The sequence below is a fragment of the Ambystoma mexicanum genome, chromosome 9, assembly GCF_040938575.1.
Source record: "Ambystoma mexicanum isolate Mex_15411 chromosome 9, UKY_AmexF1_1, whole genome shotgun sequence".
In the NCBI taxonomy this organism is placed as follows: domain Eukaryota; kingdom Metazoa; phylum Chordata; class Amphibia; order Caudata; family Ambystomatidae; genus Ambystoma; species Ambystoma mexicanum.
This window is the reverse complement of record NC_090931.1, coordinates 578925770-578943239: the sequence shown is the minus strand read 5'-3', so window position 1 is coordinate 578943239 and position 17470 is coordinate 578925770.

The following is a 17470-nucleotide window of genomic DNA, read 5'->3' as shown; positions in this document are numbered from 1 at the left end:
AACAAATATGAACTTTGTCCCTAAACAATTTAACACACCAGATAATGTAACGTGTTCGAGAGGGCCAATACGTGTGACTTCAGGAAGCTCCTATGTTTCTGCCATGCCTCCGTACAAAAGGATCCAGTTGGTTGGCAGTCACCAGGCCATAAAGCCCCTGAGCTGATCTTTACTGTCTTTTTTTGTAAAGGCTCACTTTAAAAAAATGTCCAAAGCAAACTTGTACATTTTCAAGAGTATTTCCATCAAAGAGTAACAGAATAAAATGAAGCCGTAACTCTGGGTACATTAAGCCGAGGAAGGGCCATCTCAACAGTCTGTTAAGACATTGGTCTTATAATGGAGGCCTTTACATGGGTTTGTAGTGGTAGATATGCCTATACGAGCGACTCATGCACGGCATGTGCATAAAGCTAACCCTAACTCTGCTCACTTTTCTTGCACTGTGTGAACTCGGATGCTCGGATCAAGGTCTACAAATGGACACCGTTTTGTTGGGCCACACAAACACCAACCATGAATTGCAAATAAAAGCTGCAAGGTTTGCAAACTTGATTTCTTTCTGTTGAGCGTTGCCTTGCATACAGATGCATTCGCCATACAGTTGTGCATTCCAGTTTATATACAAACACCTCACCAATCACCTTGGTTCACTCTTCTAGTGAGCGACTGCTTTTCCTTCCTAGCCTTATTCTCAAACCACTATGCTTGGATGTCACAATAGGTATTAAACTGCAAATAAAGTCAGATCATCGCTTACCTTGACCTCATCTTCATCTCCTTGTGTACCTTGGGACAGTGGGCTGTTCAGTCAATCTTGTTTTTCCGGGCACCCACTCTTGAGCGATGTTCCATTCATTTTCTGTCTGCTGAAATGTATGCAATTTTGAAATCCTAACCTTGGCTTAATGGTATATTTATTGAAAACCCGTTTTTCAGTCGTGAAGATCAATAAACACACCGCGCAATCACAAAACAAATCATAAATACCTCAATGTGAAAAGTTTGCAAACCGCAATTCTCCAACTGTATGCATTTTACAAATTAGCACCCTTTGAATACTGCCACCTCTCACACAAAAATACTTTTATTAATACAATTTTTCCATATGAATATGTGCTTGTACCTTTTACAAACGTGTGCATTGCCAAGTACCCCATTGCTGAATAATCAGTGTTGAGCACCTACATTAGCTAGTACTTTCCTTTCTATTTCTTTCTACCCACTGTAGAGAAGAACCTCTGGAAGAGACTACCTGCTGGTTTAAAGCTTTAGAACTACGGGAACGTATTACTACTTGTAAAATGTTCTTTCCACTGCTTAGCTGACTTTGCTAAAGCTCTGTGTTGATTTTGTAGCTCTTCATCAGCATACTGCAACTCTGAGCCACCTCTGCAGCACCGGCCTGTCTTTATCCACCAGAACCCTCTGGTATTTAAGTAAACAGCATTGGGAAATCGCTGACGGGAGGTACCTGGTTGCAGAGTAAGAGACGAGCTTCGGTAATGCTGTTTATAAGATTCTGCACATTTAACAATCTTCGGTCTGTTGGGCCTTTGCCTCAGAGATGCCAATGACTCCAGTAAACCGAATTGCTGAGATTTCTGTCACCAGACCCTTGTAATTCTACAGTGTTATGCCTGGTCTTCCCATCCATAATACCGCCAAACACACCACTGGGGGAGACTCTGCTGCAGAGCATTTAAGAGATCAATCTCTTGCCACTACAAGACGCATGCCATCAAACGCCTCCACAGGTGGCAGTATGACCCGATCACACTCTCTAGGATGTTCCCGGATGTCGTCCCTGTCTGTTGGCATGGATGTGGGGAGAAAGCCAACTATTGGCACATGTAGTGGTCATGTAAAAAAGTCCAAGCTTACTGGTCAGAAGTGCTCAGCTGGCTCAAGGAGGCGGGAGAGGGGGTTTACCCACAAGGTCCGATATTGCTAATTTTTGGGTCTGCAGCAAAGGGATGAACACTGGGAAAAACTCCCGGACCTGACACACTCTCTACTTTTGGCAGCTAGAGCCGCTCGGGCTAGAACATGGAAGAGGGCAGCCCTTCCTACGAGGAGAGAATGGGTGGCAGTAGCCAAGGACATTTACTTTATGGAAAGACTTACTGCAGCTATACAAGGCTCTAGTGCACAGATAGACTGATTGGCTGCAGTTCATGGAGGCGTTCGTCACCACGGAGGACACGCCCTGATGACCACAGGGGCCCTCGACCCGGCCCGAAAACTGCGTTTGAATAGAATCCATCGCTTTTGATCTAGGAGAGTCGGTCAGTCACCGACGGCCATAAACCCGGCCTGAGATGCCCAAAGAGGGTTCCCATAGACAAGCTGATCCTGTGTCCAGAGACAATGGTATAGGGGGCAGTGGGGAGGGTGGGTGAATACATCAGGGAATTATGGCTTATGTTTGGAGTTCTTAGGGGCACTCGCCCAAAGTTGTTTATGTGAATAAGCTCTGTTGTCTCTAAAAACTAATAAAATTGAATTAAAAAAAAAATAATACGTTACAGCACACTTTCTGTGACAAATTAGGCAAACATGCACTTACTATAGGTTTTGTATGGTAAGACCTGAAAAAAGTCACCAACAACAAACCTGAGCATTTTCCGACGCATTTATATAATCTCTTTGCCCACTCTATACCAGTTTAAAAAAAAGGTTTTCATACTGATTGTACCCATACTTATCCATGCTGGCGCACCTATGTATGCCAGTGTTCCCACATAAGAACATACTCTGGTTTGCTTTGCCTATAATGCCACGATCATAGATGTTTATGCTGGCTTTGCCAATATATGCCTGTATCCCCATAAAGTACATACTCCTGTTGCTTTGCCTTAATGCCAGTAATAAAATGGCCATGCCAAAGTAAAAACAAGTTCTTGCTGGCTTCACAAATGCCCCTGTGTATGAACACTCATGTTGCATTTTGACCTTGATACAGTAAAAAATGTCATGCCACGGTATGAAAACATTTCCTTGATGGCTGTGCAAATGCCCTCCATGAAAGAACACTCATCAGGTTGGCTTTGCCATTAATGCGAGTAGAAAAATTCCATGCCACAGTATGAAGAGACAGGCTGTCACTACCATGTTAGTACCCTCCCTCACCAGCCCACCACCTCCTCCACATAATACTCATCAAGTAAAGCTACCATTCCCTATCAGAAAATGTCCAACCTCCAAAGCAACAATGGGCCCAGCCTTACATGCACATGTGCACGCACACATTTGTACACATTCACCCACCAGTCATGCACACATACAGCTTCTCAGTCATTCACACGAGCACACTCAACAGTCACTCACACACATGTGCACACCATTCGCACTGCATTTGTTCGTATGTGCACAGTTACACAGACCGTCCTTGCATATATATTTGCGCAATCACGCCGGCATCCCCTTGTATGCACACATACACACAGATTTATTTGACCGTGCAAATTTTCTTCCATACTCGAGATGACGCTGCCTCAGCTGCTCCTCAGGCTTCCGGCACCGATGCTCCATGCAGACAGGAAGCAGGGAATCTTCCTTGTTCCTGGCCATCACGGGAGCTGGCCAGCAGCCCCCTGCTGCTCAGCTGCAACAGTAACTGCTGTGAATTCCCACACTATCATCTCCTCGACGCCACCCTATTCTCGCTCCACTACACTCTCCATTCACAAAACCTACTATAAACCCTAGCTTTCATTACACTTCCTCTTCTTGTGCATACCCACAAGTGCCTCTTTCTCAGGACTCAACATTGCTATGCTTCTACATCTCACTCTTTCCTTGCAGCCTTTCATGAGACTACCTACACCTTCACTCACTCTCCTGCCTCACTAAGAGGGGCATTGGTGTAGGACTGTTCATATGCCAAACCTCCTATTTTTCCCACTGCCCTATCTCCCGCTGATTCTCTTTCGAATAAACTGGACCTCATTCCGAGTCTGGTGGTAAAATCTGGTTTTACCGTGAGGGCAGTCCTACCGGTTCCAGCACTGAATGGTGCCGGAGACAAGGTAGGGTTGCGGCTTGTCGGTCACGGGCATCCATTATCAGTGGAACTAGTGAAACCACCATCACAGTAACACTGGTGTAGACTGATGTACCGCCACCATGTTGGTGGTGCATCTGCCTCTGCCCCGTGCATGCCGGACGTAGCAGCAATGTGCACACAGAGCCGGAAACACCGGAAATAAAGTAATCGCCAGAACCAGAAAGAGCCCGGTGGCCATTACAAAAATCACGATCCACTGCAATCTCCCTGTTCCTGAAGCCATCCAGCCTTACTGACTGCCAGAACACATCCAGGGACATTTCCTCCAGGATTCCCCAAACCTGCCAGCGGAAGCCACGCTTCGGTGACGCAGAGCTCACTGTGCTGGTGTACCACATAGTCGACAATGCTGGGGATCTATTCTCAGCAGACCAGCACTGCAACACGCAGCTCTGGCGCAAGGCATTCTGGGCTGAATCAGCCTGGAAGGTGACTGCTGTGTGAAAGACTGCCACAAGCGGCGGGGTGACCTCTGGCTAAGGGTGCGCAACCTTCTGGCTGCACACCGCCGCCAATGCACAGCTACATGTGGTGGACCACCCTCACCCCTCAAGCTGCTGCCCTGGGAGGATAAGTGCAGCAGTGTGCTGTATTTGGAGGGCATAGAGGGAGTCGGTGCAGCAGAGGCAGGAGCTGGGACACCTGTTGAGGCTGGTGAGCAGACAAACTGCACAAATATAAAGCTCACACAAGCGCATCCTGCCCCCACCCACTCTACCATCAATGCAAATAAATGCCCATTGCATTGGCCACATCACCCCAACCAGACCCAGAACTGCCATCCCCCCCTTGTGAATGTTGTGCTAAGCAAGTCACATTCCCTGCCCCAAGCATGCCCCATACACAACCACATGAGAATGCACCACACATGACTGGGTGTGAACTGAAACAATGGTGCCTGTAAGTAGACAGCCGCACGTGACAGGACCAGCAAACACATGAAGATGCCCCATTACAGTGTCTGCCAGGGCTGCAGCGCCCAACAGGCCTATCTGTGGCAGATGCTGCAGTCCTGGAATGCTGAGTTGCCATGGAAGCACTGCCACCGTCAACAAAGTTGCCGCTGCTCCTGCCTACCCACTCCCATGGGTCTGTATGGGACTCAATGTGAATGTGTATCAAGAACATCCTGCCGCCTGACTTCCTGGCCCCTTGACTTTGATTTAGTCCAGTGGAACTGTGAAGTCAGCATATGTACAATGTTAATGGCTCCAGCAGCAAGCTGCTGGTAGCACTGGCATGGTTAACACTGGATCCATAATGAGGCATAGTGCACCTGCACACTTCAGCACACACACCCATGCAGGGACACCCATACCACATCACTGGCTTCCAGGCTACTAGAAGAAGAGCAGCAGGTGCATGATGGTCCCTTGTAGCTCCGGAAGGTGTCACCTATCCAGGTCCTCTATTGAATCAGTCCTTGGAAGAGCACAGCAGCTTTGGGATTTGCTGAAGAGACTTCTTCCTCCAGCTGGGCTCCAGGGAACAACTTCTTCTTACTTCAGCTTCCTGCTTCAACTTCATTTTCTAGGTTTCGTTTCTGAACATGGAGGAGAGTGTGGGAGCCATTGATATACAAAATGCTCTCCATTCACTCAGGCTGAGCCAAGCCAATCACCCACAAGTGCATTCAGGCAGGCAGCACCCAATCAGGCTCACAGGCCAATCAGCCCATTCACCCAAAAACAGACACCCAAAACACAGGATGTAGATTGGAGGCTGGCACAGGTATTGTCTCACACAAACAAAACCAGACTCGCACAATACAGAATGCATATTGACTCCTCACTCAATTCATACAGGCGCCACCGAAGGTAGGCTTTCAGCACACAGTCCCTGGGAAGGCTCCAGCCAGTCTGGCTTTGGTTTCCCCAGAACCATATATGGTTCTCCACCCAACATCCATTTGAGGGAAGGGAACAGAGCCAGGGCTTCTCAGGACTTTGAGAAAACAAGGAGTATAGGCAAAGGAAACCAGGGGGCCATAGTGGCATCTTGCCTTTGTTCAGGAATCCATTGATTCATGTGGCAGGGCCTGGGTATCCCAAAAATGGTGGACATCCAGAGTCGTTGCCACCAGCCCATACCCTGGTCTGTCAGCAACACATTAGTCGAACAAGGGTATACCCCCACCCATGGGTGCCATAAGGGTATCACATGGGTGTTGTTCACTAAAAGGTCAAAGGAAGAGCTACACTATCAGGGGTCCAGACTGGACCCGTATGACAGAGAAAATACAGGAAACGTGCACATAGATGTGGTAGGACAAGAACTATGAGGCCCTGTGCCTCCATCAGGCATTTCCAGCATCACAGTCAACTACTCCTTTCGTGCCGTTATCGGAGCCAGGTTAGTGAATGTTTTGTAAAATCAATTTTTACTACTGAATGCAACTATTGTTTAAATGTGAACAGTTTAAATGCTAAAACCTACCATTTTAGTTACTCATTTCATAATGCAATATAACAATAAGGTACTAGCATATAATTAATATCACCATCTACAAAATGCTAATATGATTATAAGCACTACCTATAAATAGAAATAGATCGAAAATATGAATACACATGTAAGCAGTAGCATATAATGGCCTGCATAGAAATGTTGCCACTTGTGTACTTTTTATAGCACCATAAACAAAATGTCAATACAAATGTAGGCACAAGCCTAGAATGAAAAGCACAATATACAAAATGTCAATAAGAATATACGCACTAGCGGCTATAAATAGTACTGGATAGAAAATGTCAATGCAAATGTGAGCAGTACAGGGCTTGCAAAATCGACTAGCCCACTCGCATTGGCAAGCATATTTTAGGAAGGGAGAGTACCATTTGCATGGTACTCTACCTTGTTGGCTAGTATGAGATGTTTGAAACCTTTATTTGACATTTACTGCAAACAAGCTTTGTTTACAGTAAATGGCAAATAAAAGATTCACTGTTCAATGCTGACATTTGGTTGGCAAAATTGCACCAAATACGAAGTGTGCTTATGTTGACATGCTACATTTTACAGAAAGCACTGGTCAATATTTTGTCACTCACCACCATGGGGCAAGTGCATTTCTCTGAGGTCGAGTATGTGAACCAAGGAACTTGCCTTGCATGTCTAGTGGGATTTTTAAGAATTTGCAAGGCCTGGCAGTGGCATCTAATGTCCTTACAATTATAACGTAAAGGTTTGTACAGTAAATAGTTGGACAATTTAATACGCTTCAAATGCTGCATGGCTTCAACAAAATTGTTATCTTTCAACTGCTAAATAAAAAAATATTACGCAGTTGGCTACGAGCGTATCATTAATAGCACTGGACCGAATATGTTAATACCACTCTAAAGACTAGCGTATTATGCATACCAATATATACAAAATGTTAAAACATACAGGTGCATACAGTATAACATTGTTTAGTGTAACGATCTTCTTTTCTATTTATTTTTGCATTTATTTCAGTGCACAAAACCCATAGTCATCTAGGCGCTAGTTACAGGAAGTGCCTAGTACATTAATGAAGTGCAAGAATATGCATAAAGGTTGCAGACAGCATTGGTGTGTGTACAAAGATTGGCAAAGACTTGCCTCATAGAGTGGGGGGGGCTACATCAGGCATGCAGTTACAGGTAGGTAAAAAAACATTTGTAGCGGTGCACAATTTCAAAAGCCTCACCTCATAGTGTAGGGGATACATCAAGTATGCAGTTACAGGTAGGTAAGAAGTGACATTGGTAAGGGTGCACAATTTGGAAAACCTCACCACGTATTGCAGATATTGAGCGGAGCTCTCAACTAGGATGACAGTAATGTGGGCTAGCAGTTTACATGGGTGTGTACTTGCAAGTTTGTGAGTGGTGGTAGCATATGTTGAAAGTGCAGGTCGCCAACCATACAAGCATGGCAATCTCCCCTTGCATACACAGTCATACGCAAGGCAGAAGTCACGAAAAGGCATAAACAACCGCAATTACACATAAAAATCAATATCACTGTAAATCAGTTACCAGAAAAAACACAACAACCCTCGCAGGCACCACTAAACCACCCAAGAGAAGACTGCATGCACAGAAGCCAACACAGGTCCAGTAACCACAACAGAACACATCACACACACATACTGCCACATCATACGTGCAACCAATACAAGCCTGAAAATGGAACAACCCCATGTAAAACACACACACAGTAAATAAGATACGCCTGAACACCACACACATACAGCTACAGAACATCCCACACAAACATGAACAAACCAAGCAATACAGCGACAGAGCACATCAGCATGCACATCATGTTGCCACATGTCCTGATATAAAGGAACGCAGCGTCAAGCCACCCCCCTTCCCATGACATGGGTATCCCTACGATTTGGCCATAGCACTCTACTGGTAGCATTGGCATGATGCTGCAGTTGCAGATGCTGCCGCATCCCAAACGAGGTGGAAAAGACGAAGGGAGTGGGTCTTCGGCACCAGGGTCACTCTCTTCGGCATGTCTGACACCGAGGTCAGTGTGAGGCCGCTTCCCTCCACATGTAGTCATGGACATGTTGCAGGAGTGAGAGGGTGCTTTGATCCCCACCCCCACGCGGTTCCATGCCACATGTGAAACTCCTGGCCATCCTGCATGTTAGGGAGAATTCTCTGTTCAGGCTGAATTTCCTAACCTAGTGAGTCCCCCAGCAGCTTTGCTGGATTTTTTGGGGTTTATTTCTTTCTCCTGCCAAGAGTGATACTCTTTTTCCCTCACTCTTGGGCATGATTGGAGTGTGTTTCTTTGATTCTAGATGTGTTTAATGGGCTATGGGGTCTTTTTCCCCCATAGGGCTTCATATGTTTTTGTGATGTGTGTTACACAGCACCCTCAGTGCAGTAACACAGGGGTGTCATAGTGACCCCCCAGTATAGACTCCATACCCTGGGACTGACTACTGTCTCCCAGGGCATGTAAAGTCACCATTGACCTTGCTAGTCCTAAATTCTGAACAGAACCAGTACAAACCATCATATTGTGGACGTACTGGCTGGGGCAATTCAATTGCCCCGGGGTCTGTTAGTCGAGGGGGCACGTCTCCGTCCCCCCTGATCGAGTTTTGGCTGGTGGCAGTGGATACTACTTTTTATATTGAACCGCGAATATTTCTCTATGGGATTTTCCCATTGTTCGAGGCTAATATCTTTATTCATTTAATTACGATAGCCTCGAACATACCGCCAGTTTATTTAATTAATATTAATTCTCTGGTTGGTATTTTTTGCCAAAACTCGGTTCTAAAATGGCGTTTGTGTTCTCTTCTGACTCTCCAACCCAAGTCGAGCCCTTTGTTCCACTTTTTGGCGGGCTTCTCCACAGAAGCCCTCCAAAGTGGTGCCACTCTGTCTGGGGTACTTAGCAGGGGTGGAGGGGGATTTAGGCACCCTGGACTGGGTTGTCTTGGCAACTCAAGTCGCACTCCGTCCTGATTGGCCCAAGTGGTGAGCCGGCCGACACACCACTTAGCATGTTTGAGTGATAGCTAGGCTGAGTGAATGGGGGTTTTCTGCATAAAAGCAGGGCTTTGGGGACTGGAACTTCAGAAGTCGCCACAGGACCTAAGAATCCGACGAGGGAGAAGCTGAGCTGACCTGCCACGACGACACCACTGGTGGAGCCCTGCTGGACCGTCTCACCACTTTTCCCAACGACAGAGATCATCTCCCGCCGGAGCGTCTTCTTCCTTTGACTGGTGGGGATAACCAGTTTCACCGTCTTTTCGCCTTCCCGACATATCTCGTTGCCGCCTTGCCTGTGCCAAGCACCCCTCTAACCGGGATACCACGTTTTACCACGACCGCGAATTAAAGGGTACTACCTTTAACCGGAAAACTCTGCGGCTGGTTTCTTCCCTGGTAGTGCAACGACCTTCCTCTTTCCTCCAAGTCGAGATCTTCTCTTCCCCTGGACGATGACGAGACTTGCACCCACTGCCAGCCAGGAACAACTGCCACCGCTGGAGGAACCTTCCCACTTAAGGTACCATGTCCCACCTGGCTTCCCTTGCCACCGACTGTACAGGGTAGATTTAGTCCCCAGCTTTCGAACCTGGCTTAGTCTGTGACACCCTGGCTAAACTTTTCTGAGCTTCTCAACTCTTTTCGAACTCTCTGCAAGACTTTCTAAGCCTAGTGTAACTGTGTGATCTTGGGCGCATTTGTGCTCTGCTCTCTCGAAGAGTGGGCCCAGCCTATGGACTTTGGCTCACAAGTGACTTTTGCTCTTCTGCCTTGCTAATAGTGTTCCTAAATCTTAGAGTTGTGTACCTTTCCATAATCTGTCTTTTTCCCTCCCTTTTTCATAAACTTATTGGAGTGTCATCTATAAGTTAAGTGCTCACCTCTGTATGAAAATAAGTGGCGTTTAATAAGACTTGTCTGATAAAGAACAAGGGTTGTATATAGTATCCTCCCTCGCTCGTCCACCCCCAGGGTTGGGATCTGAGAGCACCAGCCCTTCCCTAGCCACCTGACTAAGGGATTCCTGAGGTCTACTTGGGAGAATATATTCAGGTTTCTCACAGATCGGCTGGTCCACAGCTGCTTCGCATGATCATGCATGCTGCCGTAAGGAACAGTGATTGCACATGCAACAGTGTCACTGATGAGAGGATGCCAAGTGCCAGGCATGGCCTGCACACATTGGCCTGCCTGGGACATCCAAGTTAACAGACATCTGGCCATGCCAACACAACGTGCACACACCACACACACAAAGGCCCACACTGCACGTCAAAGAAATGGACACATGCATACAACCATTCCTCTGCGACAGTAATGCACATCCCCAGGAGCCCATCAACAAAGGCTATGCAGTGAATGGGTATAGAGAGAAACTCAATTGCACACAGCCGCACACAAACCACCATGCACCCTGGATACAGCAACAGCATCCACACATACACCCACACCACCACACATCCACCCCACATGACATAGATAACCAGTCGACTCCATGCCACACCAATTACCAATTGAGCACAGCACATCATGACGCAACTACAGTACACCCAGTCGGAGTTCATAAACTCCGGAGTGCTGTTACCAATAAGTAACACTGGAGGACCAAAATGAATACATTAACCACCTTGCTGTGCGTAAAGTCCCCCAGCGGAACATCCTGCATCCATAGGTGCACAATGGACGCATGGACCACAGTGCGCCTGGACCTTTCGTTGCAGACATGGTGGAACAGGGCCTGGTGAGGGCACACTAAGCACCAAACGGAATGCAGTAGTAACACCAAGTACAGAGTGGGGAAGCAGACACATCCACAAAGGGCTGGTTACTCCAGGCCACAACATGCTTAACGTCAGTGAGTATCAACACTTGCAAACAGAGTACATACTAGTCAGGATGACATTACAGTGCTGACCTCGAGGGAACTGACAAGGAGGGTGTCGGTGAACATCAAATGTTCATTCCCACTGCATGCCTGGCATGAGAGATCAAATGAGAGGGTACCACCTGGAAGAACCTTGGCACATTGGAAGGGTCCACCCAGCCCATGGCAAAGACTCCACCTCACCCACAAGAGAATGTACCACAACAGTGATGACAACACTCTTACAGAGTTCACCCCCCACATCCCTCAACCCAACATGACCAAGACATTAGAAGTGTAAACAGTGCACCTACCTCAACAGTCGGAGGACACTGCCCCAGATTGCCAGTCGTCTAGTTCCACGACACATCAAGCAGTAGATAGCAACAGGACACCTGCATAAACCACATGGGATGACACCTCTCCCAACACCCACGCATGTGCCCACCACCTATGCATAGCCACCCGGCATGCACGAGAGTGAAGCAGCCAAGTAGCCATGTGTGCGCAAGAGCACCGGCATGAGCAACAAACACCATGTATGACACACAGACCTGTTCATGACACGAGGAGCCTCTGCACACTTTATTGCAAATGTCGCATCACATAGGCAGCACAAGTGTGCCAGTCACTGTGCATAGCACAGCATGCATGCATATCAGCCCGTTAATAGTACTGTACACAATCAACAGGGAACAGTAAAACGACAGGTCAATGTCTGCTACTTCTCAGAACAATCCATCTTCGGGGGAAAACATTCTGCAAAGGTCACAGCTAGGAACAATCTATCTTGGGACAAGGAGAGGGAAGGGAGTCGGAAGCCAAAATGGGACACAAGACTCGATCCCTCCCCAGACCATGGTGCAAGACACATGCACAGAGCTAAGATAGTAAAGTGTGCTTACATCAGATGCAGAGGACCCGAACGATAGACTAGTGCCAACATCCCTGCCCTGTGCACAGGTTCGATGCTGGCCATGCAACACAGACCCCCATTTGTCCATGCAAGGACTCACAATGCACACAGTTGTCTATTGTGGGATGCATGGGTACACGCATACTCTCAGCATACCCACCTCGATTCCATATGTATCCCCAAGCGGAACAGCCTGATGTGCATGCTACACCTCTTCCACACCCTCTCTGGGCAAAGAACTGGTTGTATGGGACCGGTCGCACATATTCATAGGTATCCGGTAAAGAACTCATGACCCCCACACAAATTCCAACGAGCAATGAAATGTACGACTCCCTCTCCACTACTCTTTTGAGGTAGGCCGCAATAAACCGTGTGTCCTTCACCCACACGGTTTCTGTAATCAAGGCCCCATTCATCTTATCGACATAGTGGGCAAGTCCAAGGTCAGTGTGTACTTCCAGGATGGAGGCAGGCTATGGCAGATGCACACAGGAATGCATGCCACGTAGTAACCTACTGCCCACACACTTTTCACCCTCCCTATTAGAATACCATGTGCATGACCCATCCACGTGGAAACCTTCTGTTTCTGCATGTACTGTCTCCCCCATGCTTGGACGCCACACAAGAAGATGTAGACCCAATGTAAATACCACTCACAACAGCCATGTGGCATGACGGGAACATCATCGATGGAGTGGACACGCAGCCCTGGCATAATCTACTCACCTGAGGCACGTGGATTCCCATGTGCATCATGACACAGTTGCACATACGAGCCCAACAGAAACATAAACTTTAGTAAAGTACAAGACACACTGTGCAGATAGTGGAATGGGATGGCCACAATAGGTCAAATGAAATGCAATCACAGGTCACCATCGGACCCCTCATGTTAACTGTCCCCCACAACTACCTCCTCCTTCACCTGACCATGCAAGGGCCACCGGCTTGGTAAGATGGAAGAAAATTAGGTGCTCGCAATGTGTCCCGCTGGCCACAGGAGTAGTTGGGGTGGCTAAGAGCGCAGAGGACCTATGATGCGAAGGGGCTATCTGTTTCTGCGAGAGATGATGGATGACAGAGATGGAATCCTTGATCACCCTCAACTCCCCTCTGTCTGCCCACAATTCAGACATTATCCCTGCAACTTCCTCAGTGCCCTCTGTTCCTGTGACTCTCTTCCATGTTTCCCTCACCTCCCTTGGCACCGCCTGCAAGCCCACCCTGATGCCCTGCAGGACCCCTACCAACTGTTTATTGAAGTCCACACTGCCACCTCCAGGTGTGGGGACCTGAGCCATGGTGACATGCGGCTGGTCCCCTGAAGGTGCAGTGGCAGCAGTCGCTGGGGAAGAGACCAGTGTCCTCCATAGGTAGACGAGCTTCCGTCGGCACTGATGGTCTGCGGTGCACAATGAGCAGTGTGCCCCCTGTCCTGCAGGTGTTGCCAGACATGCATGTGCCCCAATGTAGGCTGACAGGCAGGGTGCACTCCTGCACCTTGTGCTGGCCCAAACCCCGGAAGGGGGTCAGGTGTTACCAGGATCAAAGATGTGGGACAGTCCAGATAGGGGAGATGGCCTCATGCAGCTGGGTGGGGGACACAGATGAGGGGTGGAGTGCCAGGTGGAGCCGGAGGAGGCCCATGAGCCACAGAAGACAGAGGTACTGTTGTACACATGGGGCTAAATGGCCCTGCATCCCTATCTACTGTTGCACCTGTGCCTCCTCATGCCACACCTGTGCCTCCACCTCTGACATCTCCACCTCTGCCATACTCCTCCTTGTATGCGTCCTGTAGGTGGGTAGCAGCTCTAACACACAAGCGCCGTCCTGGACCATAGGGTCACTGGCAATGGAGGCTGCAAAAGAGGCAAAAGGGACACACGAGACGATGCACGCACCAAGGGACATAGAGCACAGACAAGTGGCACAACCGTGACTATTTCACAGGTTACGTACACCAGACACATTGGCACATGCAGATTGTGAGACAATCTGTCTAGGATGTGTTGCGGTGTAGAGATGCATGTGGGACACACATGTGGAACAATGGGCATGTCACAGTAATCCTTGACAAGCCATATTGGCCAATATGGCAGAGAACACCTACTAGGCATATTCATGGGCCTGTCCAGGCATGAGAGCCACTGGTAGTCCTCCATGTGAATACGGCGTAGGACCTGAAGTTCCAGGTGGCTGATGCAGGCCTGCCACATGGGCCAGGAGGGATCATCTGGGCCCGCCTCCAGCAGCAGCCTCTGTGCCTTGATGGCAGTGACCGACCTGAGGTCGTCCCAGCGCTTATTCACTGCCTTAGCTTTGCCCTGGTACACCCCGACTCGGCCAATGCACCTTGCAATCTTCACCCAGGACTTGGCCTGTGCTGCCATCTCTGTGTGCAGCGAGCTGCGACCGGCAAGGTGCCCATACCTGCTGACCACCCCTACCCCCAGGACTTCCACCTCCTGTTGTGTGACGGGGATTTGTGGCATAGGACCTGGAGAGGAGTCATCCCGGAAAGAGGAGAGGGGTAAGGGTAGAAGGCGCTGATTGCATGGTGGGAGCAGTCATGGTTGGCAGTGAGTGTTACGTTCACCTGGCTCCCACAGGGGCGTCTGTTGGACCCGGACGGCTGCAGTCTCCACCAATGTGATGCGTAGTGCAGAGATGACTGACTGGACTGGCCCTCCGAATCTTGTCTGCTTGACCCGTAGAAGTATTCTCCTGCAAGTGGAGAGATGGATTTAGCCACCTGTGGATTCAAGTGATGGCACCCCCCCACAGTCCTCCCCACTTATCACTCCGAAGTGCCCTTTCAGCAATCTCACCTTATACTCTTGAAAGATGAGCTCTCCATCCTGCATGGATTGCAGGGGCGCGTTGATACCAGTTACTTCACTGGTTTGAAGGCGTGGGAGAGTTCCGGAGAGTATTGACTCTGAGGTTCCTGGCTAGGACCAGTAAGTGTCAAGTTCATGGAGTTCAATATGTCCGATGTTCACTCTTGTTCCTCCCTCCCTTCCTTGTCTTGCAGCTGAGTTTGTGAGAAGATGCTCTCGTGGTAGCTGGTGGCGCTCAGGTAAGAGTCTGTATTACCCAACGCTGTCCAGTAAATGTTGCACGTGTTTAACGTGTTGTTTTCTCTCTCTTTGCAGGTGCTGCACATGAAGATGTGGAGAGTTATAGAATAATTCCTCCGGTGGTAAATCAGGTAAGTCTATGGTGATGAGAGTTATATTTGTTGGTTCTCTCGGCTCACCTTGTTGTTTTCTTTTGTCCCCCAGGTGCCGGAGTTGAAATGATCGAGGCAGCGCCAAATCGGAAGATACTGCAAGGACTGGTGAGTATGGCGTGGCGCTGCAGCTGGAGATGCGACGCGTACTGAAATGATGTTCTTTCCAGGTCCGGAGGCGAGATGGATCCGGGACCAGGTGAGGAATTCGAAAATAGTTTGTTTTCTAACCTTGTCCTTTTCTTTCCTCTTGTTTTTAGGAGCTCCAGATTCGAGGCGGGCGTGGCAGAAGACTGGATGCTGGCTGCAGGCATGGTGAGCGTTACGCTGCTGGATGCAGAATAACACAAAGCGTGTGCTGCTGTTCGGGCGTGGTTTAAATAGCCTCCAAAGTAGTTCCAGGTAAGAAGTTCCCCAGAACCACGCTCGAGTAAAAAATAGTCCCTGTAATAAAATAGTCCCATCCAGGCCTCACGTTGGCTTGGACTCACTTGCAGCATGGTCTGCATCAGGTAAGAAAAGTCTGAGCCTGGCGCCTAAGGCGCCAGGACTGAACCCAAACAGCCTCAGCCGGTGCTGTTGGGGGTTTTAATAAGTGTCTGGATGCCTGCTCCCGGAGCTGATGGGCTTGGTCCTGATGCCTGGGGGTAGGCATCATGACAGCACTCCCCCCCCCCCCCCACAAGTCCCCTCCTAAAGTTGTTTTTCCCCTTGGCCCTGGTTTGTCTGGGAAGTCCCGATGGAATCTCTTCACCAACCAAGACGCATGAACGAGGTCCCTAGGCTCCCATGACCTTTCTTGTGGTCCGTAGCCCTTCCAATCAATTAAATAAAAAAGTTTTGATTTAACCATCTTGGAGTCCAGGATATTTTTTACCTCGAATTCAGGTTCTCAGTCTATCAAGATGGGGTCAGGTGGTTTGGTTAATCTTGTTCCTGGTTGAACTGGTTATAAAAGTGAAACATGAAAGACAGGATGAATTTGCATATTAGAGGGTAATTCCAATTTGACGGCCACCGGGTTGATAATGGCCTTAATGGTGTAAGGTCCCAAATATCTAGGGTTAAAAGTCTGAGTTCCCTTCAGAGGTATGTGTTTTGTAGCCAGCCAAACTTGATCCCCAATCTGGTATTGTGGAGTTTCACTTCTATGTTGATCAGCATTTTTCTTATATTTCTCTTTTGCTTGTTTCAAATGTTCTGTTGCCTCCTTAAAGGCTTGTGTAATAGTAGCGTGCAAATGACTAACTGCGGGCATTTCTAAGTGCTGAGGCGAATCTAGTTCTGAGGTTCTGAGGTTCGGGGGTGATGTCGATATATGGTATAAAAGGGGCTTTGTCCGGTTCCTGAATGTACTGAGTTATTGTATGCATACTCGGAAATCCATAAAATATCTTTCCAATTACTTTCGGTCTGGTGTAGCATGCAACGTAGGTACTGTTCAATAGTCTGGTTGGTCCTCTCCGTCTGACCATCGGTCTGGGGATGGTGACTGGTTGATAGCTTCATGTCGACTTGCACCAATTGAAATTTCTTCCAAAATTGTGAAATGAATTGACTACCTCGGTCAGAAACCAATACGGAAGGAAATCTGTGTATTCGAACAATGTTCTCGAGGAACTCCTTGGCCAGAATTGAAGCAGAAGGTAATCCCTTTAAAGGGATAAAGTGGGCCATCTTGGAAAAAAGATCCACAATAACGAGAATGGTGTTAAATCCATTACATGGAGGTAGATCTGTAATAAAGTCTAAAGATAAGGTGTGCCATGGTGTAGGTGGAACATCCAAGGGTTGTAAAAGGCCAGCTGTTCTTTTCTTTTGACTTTGTTTTGGGTGCAAATGCCACAAGACATCACAAATGACTTTACATCTTTTCGCCAGGTGGGCC